This window comes from Arachis stenosperma, chromosome 6 (genome assembly GCF_014773155.1).
Source record: "Arachis stenosperma cultivar V10309 chromosome 6, arast.V10309.gnm1.PFL2, whole genome shotgun sequence".
NCBI classification, from domain to species: domain Eukaryota; kingdom Viridiplantae; phylum Streptophyta; class Magnoliopsida; order Fabales; family Fabaceae; genus Arachis; species Arachis stenosperma.
Window position 1 is genome coordinate 24799793 of NC_080382.1, and position 13821 is coordinate 24813613.

The following is a 13821-nucleotide window of genomic DNA, read 5'->3' on the forward strand; positions in this document are numbered from 1 at the left end:
CTTTATTTCTGTTTTCACTGTACTTTTATTCATTGTCTGTTTTCTTTTCTAAGTTCATGATCACATCTAGTCTTTTATCCTTTTTTAGTTTTATTTTCTTGTTTTTATTTTGGTTATAAGATATCCTCTGTATCCTTACCATTCTTAAAAGAAAAAAATTATTTGAGAAAGGAATAGTGAGATACATAAGTTTTAAGATATATCATGAGAGATTCCAATTAATTAAGATGTGCTGGCCTTGCATTTACTTTCTAAATGTATGAATTGACAGTTCATGGTTGATATTGAAGTTGAGTATATTGACTCTCGAGAGAACAAGAATTTAAAGAAGTATTATTGACTCTCCAAAAAAATAAAAAATATTTATTCTTGAAACAAAAAAAAATAGCAGAAAAAAGAAAGAAAAATAAAAAGAAAAAGAAAATAATGCTCATAAAAGAAAAATTAAAAGAGCAAGGATCTAAGGCTTTGATCATCAATGGTTAGGAGGGTTGAAAATTAGCCTAGAAAGCTCAATTGAGTTGTTATCCCTAACTAAATGCTTGTGGTGTGAAGGTGTCAAGTGAAAAGCTTGAGACCGAGCAGTTAAAGTCTTGATCCAAAGTAAAAGAGTATGCTTAAGAACTCTGGGCACCACTGGCTGGGAATTTAAGCAAAGAAAAATTCGAATCCAAAGGGTTCCCCCAGTTAAGTGTCTGTGGCATTTGTGTATCTAATGGTAATACGGAAAAACAAAATGCTTAGAGTCACGGCTAGGCTCAAGAAGGTGCAAAGCACCAAAAGAAAAAACTGTGTTCAAGGATCAAGAAAAGCTAAACTAAGAGAATCAATAATATCATCCGGATTCTAGTACCAAGAGATGCCAATACTTCTAAACTTCAAAGGAAAGTGAGTTGCCAAAACTGTTCAGAAATAAAAGAGATATTAGCCCCATTCAGTATTTGGAACTGAGCTTCATTGAAAACTCGAAGACTTATTGTGTCTCTCTCTTCATTTTATTCCTACTTGTTTTTGGTTGCTTAAGGACAAGCAACCGTTTAAGTTTGGTGTTCTGATGAGCAGATATTTTATACGCTTTTTTATGCTATTTTCCTACTGTTTTTAGTATATCTTATTAAGTTTTATTATGTTTTAGTAGATTCTAGTGCAAAACTCACATTTTGGATACTACTCTGAGCTTTTATGTTTTTCCTATGATTTTAGGTGAATCTTGGCTGAATTTGGCTAGATTTGGCAAAGTATGATTCAAAGGCAAAGAAAGCATAGCAGATGCTGTCAGGTTCTAACCTTTGTGCATTCAAACGAGCTTTTCTGGAGCTACAAAGGTCCAAATGACACATTCTCAACGATGTTGGAAATTAAACTTCTAGAGCTTTCCATCAATATATAATAGTCTAAACCTTTCTTTGAAAATGATGGCCCAAAATGGGCATTGAAGGCCCAAACTACCCCCTTTCTGGCGTTCAACAACCCAGAAGGACTGAAGCCAGCATTGAACGCCCGAGACTGGTGTTCAACGCCACAAGGGGAGCAAGGAAGCAGCATATATACCCCCTAGTGGGTGTTCAACACCCACTCTTTCAAGTTGGATGCCAAGCTCAACCCAAACACTCACCAAGTGGGCCCAGAAGTGGATTTTCGTACTCTTAGCCTAGTTTAGTTTATTTTTGTAACTTCTAATATCTTTTTAGGTTGAGTATTAATATATATAAGGGAAGATCACCATTGTTTAGGATCTTTTCTACCATATTTGAACCTTACATATTATTTTCTATACAGTATGAGCAACTAAACCTCCTAGATTAAGGTTAGGAGCTCTGCTGATTCCTATGGATTAATACAATTACTTTTTCTATTTCAATATATGTTTGATTCTATTCTATGATGTATTGTTGTTCTTCATCTTTATGAATTTGGGGGTGGAATGAAAGTGTGACCCCCTATTCTACACGAGTTCTTTACGAGTCTTGACCCGGATAGTATTGAGCTTTAACTTGAGAGTACATCACGAGTTCCAATAAGTTACTTGGGCTAATTGGGATATGTGACATGAAATCTCATTAGTCAGGGGTAATTGAGGTTCCTGTGGCTCTAAGGGCTAGAATCATAAAGCTTTATTCTCTGATCCGGAAGATCCGACCTTGTCTGTGGCATTTTGAGTACGATCATCAGAGATTGAATTGCACGAGCTTTATCCTCTCCCAGATTAATCTAGCCTGTTCGAGTGTTTGGTTTGGACCAGAGGAGATTAATGACTACGACCCATGACTTAATCACTTACAGCCTTGCCATTGAATAAATCACTCATTATTGGAGTAGTTAGTATGACGTGTTATTCCAGGAGAAGAAGTATCACCGAGGCCTTAACTGATTTCTCACTACTGTTCCTACGTTTTATTGTTATTGCTTGCCTATGCGCCTACAACAAACAACAACAATCTTTCTATTCGCCAAAGTATGATCTACAGGATAACCACAACTTACTCAATCCGGCAATCCTCGTAGGATTCAATCCTCATTCACCTGAGGTATTACTTGGACAACCTGGTGCACTTGTCGGTTCAGTTGTGCAAATCACAAATTTGCGCACCATGAACCACCTTCCTATTATGAACCTTTTCTCCCAAACAATGCACCCTCCTATCGACACCAACCCCTAACGAATGACACTCTCATTTCAATTCTTCAAGAGCAAAGGGAGCTTTATACTATTCTTCAAGAGGTAGTAACCAATTTAGTCTCCCAATGCTCAGACACTCAAAACACTCCTATGACCACATATGGAGAATCAAACAAAGAGCAGAGTATAAAAGAAAGGTTAGAAACTAAAGTGGAGGATAAGGAGTGGGATTTTGTATTGGAACAAGTGGAGGAAGCTGAGATCATTGAAGAGAAAGAAGTGGTTGAAGATTTAGGAAATGTTGACTGCCCATGGGAATCTAGAGTTATAGAGCCCTCTTCCGAGAAATTTAAAATCGATGTCATGGAGGCTAGTGCACAATCTCCAAAGCATACTTCGAATGAACAATTGGAAGGAATGGGACAAGAAACATGTTCCCTTGGTGACGATAATCTTGCATCAAGTATTCTTGGTGATGATTTTGCATCCGTGAATGATTTCCTTGAGTTTGAGGAATCTTCTTCTATTGAATTTGAAGGTGATGGGGAGGTAGACTTTACTCAACCTCTGGTTTACGGCTTGAGTGATGGGGAAGAGTTAGACAAATTTGATGAGAAAAGGATCGAAATTGAAGAAAGTTGTCAAGAGGTGGAAGTCCTTCGAAAGGGATGGACGGTAATGGAATTTGCTTTGTCAAGGTCATTAAAGACTTCTCTACCTAGGTTACCATCTAATCCTTCATTTGAGTGGGTAAAACTTATATCTCTTAGTTTTATTGTCCTACTCGAATTTGGTTTGCTTGAAATGGATAGTCAACTTAGAGCTCTTTGTGGCTTTAAGAGCAAAAGGGAGATGGTTAGTGGTTGGAAACACCATTCTAGGTATATTGTGGTTGCATCATCAAGGTTTAAATACAAAGGTTGGCGTAGTACTACATTGAATGGGTCTAGGAAGATGCTTTGGTGTTTACCTGAGAATTTGGATCACTTGCCACCCAATCGGAATTGTCATGATCAACTTGAAGACGGGTGTGAAAACAAATATTGGGATCCCGGATCGCAAGAAGAGGACCAACTTTGGGAGCTCACAATTTGTATGGAACTTCATCAAAGCTTGGTACAATCAATTGAGAATCTTGGAGAATTTTGGAAATCCAAGCATTGTTGGAAGTTCAAGGATGAATAGAAGCACAAGCCACCATGACAAGGAGCTTTCCAATGGTCCAACTTAAGGACAATAAATAAAAGTGTTAGGTGGGAGACACCCCACCATAGTAAACTCTTTCCATTCTCTCTTTTGTATATAGTTGATAAATAAATTGAGTTTTCATTGTAGGTGTTTTTCTTCTTTACATCACGCTTGTATATATTGCCATTAGATGTTAGTTGCTTGTTTAAATTTGTGTTTTAAGTTGTATGTTAGAATAATTGAAAATCTTGTTTTGAATTGCATTTTAGTTTAAATTGATTAGTTGAATGTTTGAATAGTTTGTAGAAGTTAAGGATTTTGTTAATTTTGAAATTTAGTTAGTTTTAAAATGTACATAGTTGAAAAGAAAAAGTTCATCATGCGTACGCATGCTTAATGGTGTGTATGCATAACCCTAAAATTGGACCATCTCGCGTGCGCAGCCATTAGCCGCGTATGCGACCGGGCCAAACAGAGGCCACCCTCTGCGTACAAGATGTTCGCATACGCGACCTTCCATTCGCATTCCATCTGTTTGCGTATGCGGCCCTATGCTCACATACACAGACCCCCAACTTTTCTCATCGTGCGTACGCATGGATGTTGGTGCGTATGCACGCTCGCGCAACAAAAAAGAAGAAAAGAAAAAGAGTCCTATTTCAATTCCTCTCATCTTTTCTTTTTTTATTTTTCTGTTTTAGTGTACTAGGTGGTTAGGATAGGTTATCTTTTGCTGATAAGTATTAGATTATTGACTTGATTTGCTGATTGTGCTGAGATATTGCTGTTGATTATTGACTTGATGCTATTTAGCATCATTGTTGTGAATGTTCATTGTTGGATTTCTTTGTTGAGTTTATACTTTATTACTTGGTATTGAGTTTTTCATGCTTAACATTTGTGAGTACCAAGTGCATGTGAATTGCCTTCAAAGCTCTAAATCTTTTGAATTACATATTTTGGCCACCATATAATTTGATGTCATTATCTATCATTAGGCAATTTGCTTCTATTTGATGTATGTGTTGTTAGGTGATGCTTGTCTTATGTTGACTTTTATTTACATCACCAAGTTTGTGCATCGATATTGTGGAATTGTGAAATCGGATTGTAAGCTCACCTAAGTACATCTTTTTAAAATTCTCAAGTTATATGGACTATGCTTGCTATGTGATTGATTTTACCTTATATCTCTCTTTGCCTAAGTTGCATAGCAACCATGTTTTCCACTTTATGTCAAGTAGGTGATGCGACAAAAGTTTAAAATGTGTTATTGATTGATGTGTGAATTTCATATTTTATTTGGTCCATTAAGTTCTCTTGCACATCAACCAAATTCCATTCTTTATCCATTTCACAATTGCTTGATTCTTGCTTGAGTGCTTTCTTGCTTTTTTATACTTGTTTGTTTGTTTTAACTTACAAGTTTTCCTTAGAGTATCTTAAGAAAGCTAGAATGAGTGAAGTGCATGCTTCAATTGTGAAGTTGTGACATAGCTTTTAAATGCTAGTGTGTGAGTTCTAAACCACACGCAACTTAGAATTCATGCACTATTTTCATCAATGTCACAACCTTATTGACTCACTTCATTTTAGTAATCATTACGTCATTCCAACCATATATCTTTCTTGTTTTCAAATTTTCTCATCTTACTTTAGTCTATTTTACGCTCCTCAGGATAAGTCACCATAAGCAAAAAAGGAAATAGAAGAAAGAACATGCAGTGGCCGATTGATCCACTAGCTGAAGGTGCCAATTCGTAAAGTCGTCGTACCCCCTTACTCATCTTTGAATGTACCGAGAACAGTGCAAACTTTTAAGTATGGGGAGGTTGTCCGACCAATCGGCCAATTTTTGGGTAAAAATTCTAATCTAAACACTTTCACATTTCATTTATTTTTCTTCTATTATTAGGTCTTTTAGAATTCTTAGTTGCATTTTTCTTAGTTTGTATATATTTTAGAGATCTAATTGCATTTTTCCTAGTTTATTGCATTTCTTCTCATATATACATATATATAATAAGCTTAGTTAAAATAATGAAATTTTCAAGAAAAATATTTTTAATAGGGCATTGACATCCCAATTGATTTGAGTTAAAATATTTGAGCTAAGAACACACAACCTTGTGAGTTTTGAGACTAATTGTGTGGTTGCATAATCTAACCACTATTTTCATTCTTGTGTGTGTTATTCTCTTTCTATGATTGTAATCTTTGATTTATTTGATTCTTTATGTCCATTATTTTGTGTATAAATGTATTTATATGATTGAGGCCATCATTTCATTGAGCTCACTTACCCAAATGGCCTTACCCTTTTATCCACCTTTCTTAGCCAATTTTGAGCTTATTTTAATCCCCCTTTGTTCTTTATTTTAGCACATCACTACCCCTAAGTGAAAATAATAAATGTTCTTAATTTGGATCTTTGATTAGTTTAGACTAGTGAGAGTGTGCATCATTCAAATGTGGGGAAGTTTGAGAATATTGGTAGAGATAAAAGTGTATTTTTGTATTTTTGTTGAAGATCTTGGGAATTGAGTACATACTCATGCATTAAATATTTAAACCATATGCATTAATACTTTTGTATATATTTTATTTTAAAAAAAAAGAAAAAGAAAAGAAAAATAAAATTAAAAAGTAGAAAAAAAAGAAAAAAGAGACAAAAAAAAGCAATAAAAAGGATACGAATGTTAACCCCAAAGTAAAGTAAAAAGAATAATGCATATGGGATGTGAATTGAAAAGAATGCATGAGTGTGTGAAAAAAGTGAACAAAGGATAGCTAGTTTTGCATTAGAGTTAAATAGGTTGTCATAAGTTAGGTGGAAAGTTTAAGTTGATCAAAGATTCAAATTCTAGGCCACTTAGCCAAATACAATCTTACCTTGACCCTAGCCCTATTACAACCTTATGAAAAGTCCTCATGATAATTGTATTTATATATTGAATAATTGTTGATTGTTAGATGAAAAATAAATTTTAGAAAGCATTATTAGAGGAGAATTGAGTGAATCAACCCTAAACACTTGAGCGATTAGAGCGTATATATATCCAATAAGGGGATCTATCGCTCAATTCTATGTTTCCACCGATTATTATTTCTTATCTTGTAAGTTTATAAATTCTTTTCTAAGACTCAATTTAATTGTGAATTTAACTTGGTTGTGATTGCTTAGCCCGTATGTTTATATATGCATTCTTGAAAATTGATTTATTTTGACCAAGTAGTTGCATGTATTTAAATAGATTGCATATAGATAGTTTATTTTAAATAAGTGTTGCATCCCTTAGTCTTATACTTTTTTAGTTTGGTATGAGGACATGCTATTATTACTATAAGAAAAATTAATATTTGTAACAAAAAAATTAATATAAAAAATCAAAATTTTGAAACAAAAGAATTTTGTAACAAAAGAATGGGTCATTATGTAAGACCCCAAATTTTTAAAAATTAAATAATTAGTTATTTATGTATCATTATATTTATTACAATTTTATTTTTAAGAAAATTATTTTACCAAAAATAATCAAATAAAATTTTATTATTATTAAAGTTTAATTTAATTATGATTTATTCTACTAAATTGAATTATTTATTAAAAACTATTTTAATAGATAAAATTTACATTTATTATTATTATTATTATTATTATTATTATTATTAATGTTCAAAAAAAAAAAAAGGGCCGAAGCCTTAAGGCAAAAGAAAAGAAAGCAAAGAAAACGTGTCTTGTGGACATATATACAGATACATGTATCATTGACACCTGCTAGTACTTACCACCACAAACCAATATCCCTTGCCATTTAGCCTTTAGTTAATTTCATTTCATTCTAACCGAAGCAAGAAAAGAAAGAAAGTGACCGTGAGAGAGAATGAGAAGCCATGAACACCGTAACTTTTTAATTTTGATTTCTTGATATTCGTAACTCTAATAAAAAATCTAATCTGATAAAAATGTTCGTATCTTCTTTTTTTATATATTGGTATTATTTTTATCCGATAAAAGTAGACGGTGATATAGCTCTTCTTTTTTTTGAGTTTGTCCATTTAAAGTTCTAGGAGCCACAGACGATTTCTGACGCTTTTCTTTTTAGCAGCTTGATCAGAAAATTTATTTGGAATTTTTGTTGATTTTGAATTCATACGAAGGTAGAAGATTTCATATTGAAATTAATTATTTTAATTTATGAATGCCATGAAAATTTAGTAGATAATTGCAAATAATTTGTGATTGTTGGAAATGACTGAATGATAAGTTTGAATTGCATTTGTGATTGAATGTGATGAATATATATTTGATTTCTTGATTATTTAGGAATGTTGAGAATTCTAATTGTTGAGTTGGAAAGTCGGTTTAATATGTTGGTATTGAACTGAGATTTGAAAATGATTTCTGATTTTGGAAATGTTTGAAAAAAAAAAGATTGAAAATGGTTCAGTTGGGATTCGAAAAGAGTGGCAAAGTCTGAGTTTTAGGAGAGATGTTGCCGAAATTTTATAAAATCTGAGGTTTTATTTGAAAAGTTATTTTAGAAGATTTGGATTTGGAAAATGATATTATTTAAGTTTTATTTAGTTAAGAAAAGAATTATTCTATTTTGAATTCGATTTACCAAGAAAAGGTTTATGTTTCAAAATTAAATTATTTAAGAAAGAAACTATGTTTTGAGAAATCGTATTGTTTGGTTTTTGATTTATTAAGAAAAAGACTTTATGTTTTGAGTTTGATTAGAACTACATTTTAAAGAATTATGATCCAAGGGAGTTTATTAATTTTAAAGAACGAGTTTGATTGTCATCCTCCCTAAAGTGTCGAAACTTTGCCATGAGATTTACTTAATAAATGATTCTTTTTAGTCTTTTGAAAGAGGTTTAAATCTGAAATAGTTTTGGAGTTGGTGTTGGTTTTAAATAAAAATGATTTGACTTCGGTTTGTTAAGAAGAAGAAAGAAAGGAAAAAGAGAACTCGACACGTGTGATTTATGAAATGATTAAAAGGTCATGAGAGGGTGACGGAAAGTAGGTGGTTAAGGTGCGGATGTAAAAATGTTAAGCCGTGGGTTTTATGTGTGAATGATTGTCTGGGGATGCTCGTGTATATGGAATGGCTTTCAGGAGAAAGGGGCACATGCTTCAGCTGGAGAATTAGCGCCTGCAAGTACTTGCAGAGGTCATGTTCGGTATACTTCAGCTGGAGAATCAGCGCCTGCAAAGGTTTGGGACCTTGCAGAGGTTATGCCGCTGGAATGCCTTATCTGACTTGCGAGTTGGATTGCATCGGGTGCGGGTTGAAACCGACAAATGAGCTCATTACCTGCGATAGGACTAAACATGCATCATCATTGTTTGCACATTTGCATTTGATTGTGTTTGTTTATCTTGTCTCTCTGTGATTGTGCTGTTTGTCTTATTGCTATTTGTTTGTGTGTTGATCTGTTTTCTGTGCTATTAGTTTGTGTATTGAGGTGACTGAGAACTGAGGTTGTGATGGAGATTTGTCTTAAGTTCGGAAATTTAAAGAAAGTAATTAATTATATAAAAAATAGTAAAAAGTATTTTCAAAAGATTTGATAAAAATACAATTTTATTAAGTTAATTATTTGCATTTTATTTCATTACTCTTACGGCATTCCCATTTTCTACTGAGAACGCGTGGTTTGTTCTCACCCCAAAATCTTCCACCCTTTCAGTGACACAAGTTCGAAGACTAAGTTTGAAGCTGCGGACGGTTATTAGTTTTATTGAAGTTAAGTTATTTGTTGAGTTACTTTCATAGAATCCCCTCGCTTTTGTTATTAAGATTTTATTTTTATACAGAGGGATATGAATTGTATTTGAATTCCTTTTGATTTCTTTTGTACAATATTTATTGTTATTAATAATTACGTGATTGTTATTACTTAGTGTTCTTTGATGATTGGGTTTGATTAATAAAAAATACAAGTTTTCAGCATATTCTTAAAATTGAAATGCAAAATCGAATTAAATGCTCAATATTAATTAGTAAATAAGGAAAACAGGTTAGTAGCGCCTTACTTTTGGTACGATCATGACGTGCTAAAAGTTAGGGTGTTACACATTGCAGTATGTCCCGTTACAAAAAGTTTTTGTAACAAAAAATAGAACTGTTACAATTCAAAATAATATTTTGTAACAAATTTTTCTGATACAAAAAATCAAAAGTCATTATAAAAGTGATAACAAAGTTTGATCTTCAAAATATTTTTTGTGACAATATATTTTTTCCTATCATAAAATTTTGTTACAAAATGTAACTTGATTTTGTAACATTTTTTTTCTTTAGTTACAAAACATTATTTATTTTATAATAATTTTTTTATACAAATTACACGCATAATTTGTCAAATTATATTTTTTTAATTAATTAATTTATTAATAATTTACTCAGCAAGTCAACACTTATATAATATATAATAACATAGATAGTTCAAATATCTTTCATTTAACTAAGATTGTTTTATAAATCTTCAACATATAAACTTTAAAGTACAAACTAACAAGACACATTGAAGAACCCTAATAAACTAGATAGATACATAGAACAAGAAAAACAAGGTATTATAAATCTCCAAAATATAAACTACAAATTACAAACTCTATCATGTTCATACATCTCCTTTCTCATGGAGAAACTTCTAATAAGTGACACACACCTGAAAAAACGACCAATCAAAAAACACTAGCTTAAGAAACAAGATTTGTTTTTCCTTTAAAAATGCACAGGAAAAACAAAAAACTATACTCGTAATATTCAACAAAAAACTATAACCTTGATGATTGTAGAACAAGCCTCTCAACATCTCTAATGTATAAAATGATGGGAGCAGTTTTTGAGATAGAAATTAAGACCTGCACAAAGAAAATGTTGTTAGAACTTCTTTTTCCAAAATTTATGTAACAGAGTAGGTTGTTATCAAATATGAGATAATAGAAGTTTAAGAAAATTAAATCACCTTGTAAAGTGACAGAACAAATAGCTTTTATCAAAACACAAGCTACTCATGCGCTTTAAAGGAGCTACAAACAAAATCTGAAATAGTAAGCATAATATTGCAATAAAATAAGATGCAGCACTACTTATATTAGATGCAGCAGAGCCATTCCTCCTAAGTTTTAAAACAGTTTTCAAACCTTCAGACCCAACACTTTGTTGATGTAAAGTACCTATAAGATCAAAAGATAGTTATAAAATGAAATTAGCAATTAATATCTAGGACAAGATCAATAACAATATGATGTCAATTAATGCAATTCTAAAAAAAAAAAAAATTAGAAAATTTGAGCTTTACTTTCTCTAGTACCTATAGTTTCAAATTGTTCAGTTAGCACAAACATGTGAGAAATCACACAGCCAACATAACCAAACGGTTCAACTCAAATTAAATGAGACCTGCAACAATAAAAACAAGACACTTTGCAGAGTATGGTTCTTCACGTCCTGTCACCTAAGCTTTGAAGCTCCATGAACAATGGCAGAGTTTTGCCATTATCAACAATCTGCTGAAATTCAAAACCCTATTGCATTACCAACCAAAGGCATAAGCACATGTTTATCAAAGCATTAATATCCTCATCACAGAAATTATACACTCATCCTAAATTTTCCATTCAACAAAAAAAATCAATATACATGGCAAAGGAACAAAAAAATTTACAGCAACAAAAGATTTAGCTAAGTGATTTTTTAAGCAACACAACAATAAATTCAACTATTCAAGTATTAAACTCAATCCAGTGATGTTATCCAGCAACAAAATTCAACCCAATGATGTTATTCAGCAACAAAAAAATTTTCTCAGTTTTAGCAATAATTCTAAAATACCAAATACAACAACAACAACAACAACAACAACAACCACCAGTCCACCATCGTAAAATTCTAATTTCAAATTCTAAGATACACCGAAATTGACACTGAAAGTCTAAAAAAACTGGGTCAAAGGGAGCTCACCTGGGAAGCTGACCAATTGAACTAATGGCTAAAACAAGAAGACCACCCCCACCACTACTCAAGGGAGCAGATGCTGGTTCCATCTGCTTCTGTAATTCACCATAATGGTATAAAAACAGCAACAAATCAACCCTAAACACTAATAATTAGAAAAACAAAAGAATCAATCAACCACTAAACCTACATATATTACAATGTATCAACAAAATTTGAATGATCTGTGATAAATCCACATTTTATGGTATTTATTTGCTCTAATTGGGTGGATTTTATCAACTTTTTCTACACTTATTCAATGAAATAGCATAGTTTCATGATTTCTTCTTAAATTGTGCTTGGAAGTAAAAACATACTTTTTAGACCTTTTCATTGCTAAATTTTATTCACCTTAATCCCATTTGATGCCTTGATGTATTTGCTAAGTGATTTCAGGTTTCCAAGGCAAGTATAGGTTGAAGAAGTGAGAAAAAGAGCATGCAAAAGAGAAGAAACCATGAGAAAATGGAGTTTGAAAGATTCAGCATCCGTGCGTACAGTGATGCGTGCGCGCGCACAAGTGCGAGCTCGGCAACGTGTACGCGTGGGAGTGAATTTCGTCAAGTGATGCGTACGCGTGACCCATGTCACGTGAGCTCATTAATTGCAAATCGCTGGGGACGAATTTTGGGCCTCCAAAACCCAATCCAACTCATTTCTAAAGCTATTTCAACCCTATTTCAAGTGGAGGCAGGGGGGCAATTAGGTTGAGATTTTTCTATGTTCTTGTCTTAGTTTTCTAGAGAGAGAAGCTTCCTCTCTCTAGAATTTAGGTTTTCTTAGTTTAAATTTCTTTAATTTTAGTTATTAATTCTTGTTCTAATGTAATTTCATTTATGTTTTCATGCTTTATTGTCTTAGTTCTCTTAGTTCTTCTTCTTAATTTCTCATTTATCTCACTTTTTATTTTATGAACACTCTTGTAAATCTTAATTTTCATTTAATGCCATTTAATGTATTTATGTTTATTGTTATTTAATTAAGTTGTTATTGTTATTTTATTGCTTTTGGTAGTTAGATTTTATTTTTAATGCAATTTAATATTATTTTATTTTCATGCACACCAAGTGTTTGATAAAATGCCTGGCTTAGTTTTTGCTTAGTTTTTCCTCACTCTTGACTTGGAACTGAGAACTTTGGTGACCCTTGAGTCATTGATGTCCATTCTTGATTGATATCTTAGAGTAGTTAGTTGATTTGGTTTCCACTAACTCTAAATCTCTCATTAAAAGAGTTGACTAGGACTTGTGGATTGAAATTAATTATGCCTATTTGACTTATCCTCGATGTAGGGTCGACTAAGTAGGATTAACTCTTCATAATCATCATGTGTTTGTGGTCAATGGCTAGGATAGGTAACCTTAGCTCTCAATCCATACCAAGATATTTCTTAGCACTTGAATTTTCCTTTCCTTGCTTTATTTGCTTTGACTTTTAATTCCTTGCATGCTTGTTTCATTTCTTGCATTTTAATTTTTTGCCAATTGCTACCTCAACCCTCATTCCCTCATAGCCAATAATTGATCACTTCATTACAATTCCTAGGGAGACGACTCGGGACTTCAAACTCCCGGTTATTTTGTGTTGATCGTGATAATCTTTTGAATTTAAATTTAATGTTGGTTGATTATGTGTTTGGGACTATACTTGCAACGCCAATTCTATTTTGAGAAAAATTCCTAACCCACTTTAGGCCACTATCAATCTTCCAACAAAATTTGGGAGGATGGTGTTTCTGATGGTGTATTTGATGAAGCCATCTAGAACAACAATAATATAAAACAATAATATATTACACTATTGAATAACCTTCCTGAATCAATAAAATTACAATCAACTAAATATAATCAACAACAATAAAGAATCTGTTAGTACACGGCAGAATTGCTTGACTCCAAAACAAGAAAAGTAAGGTTGATAAGTAGAAATTTGTTAGAAATTGATTTGATAAGTTACAGGTCTGGTTAGTTCTCATATCAATGTTTCTTATCA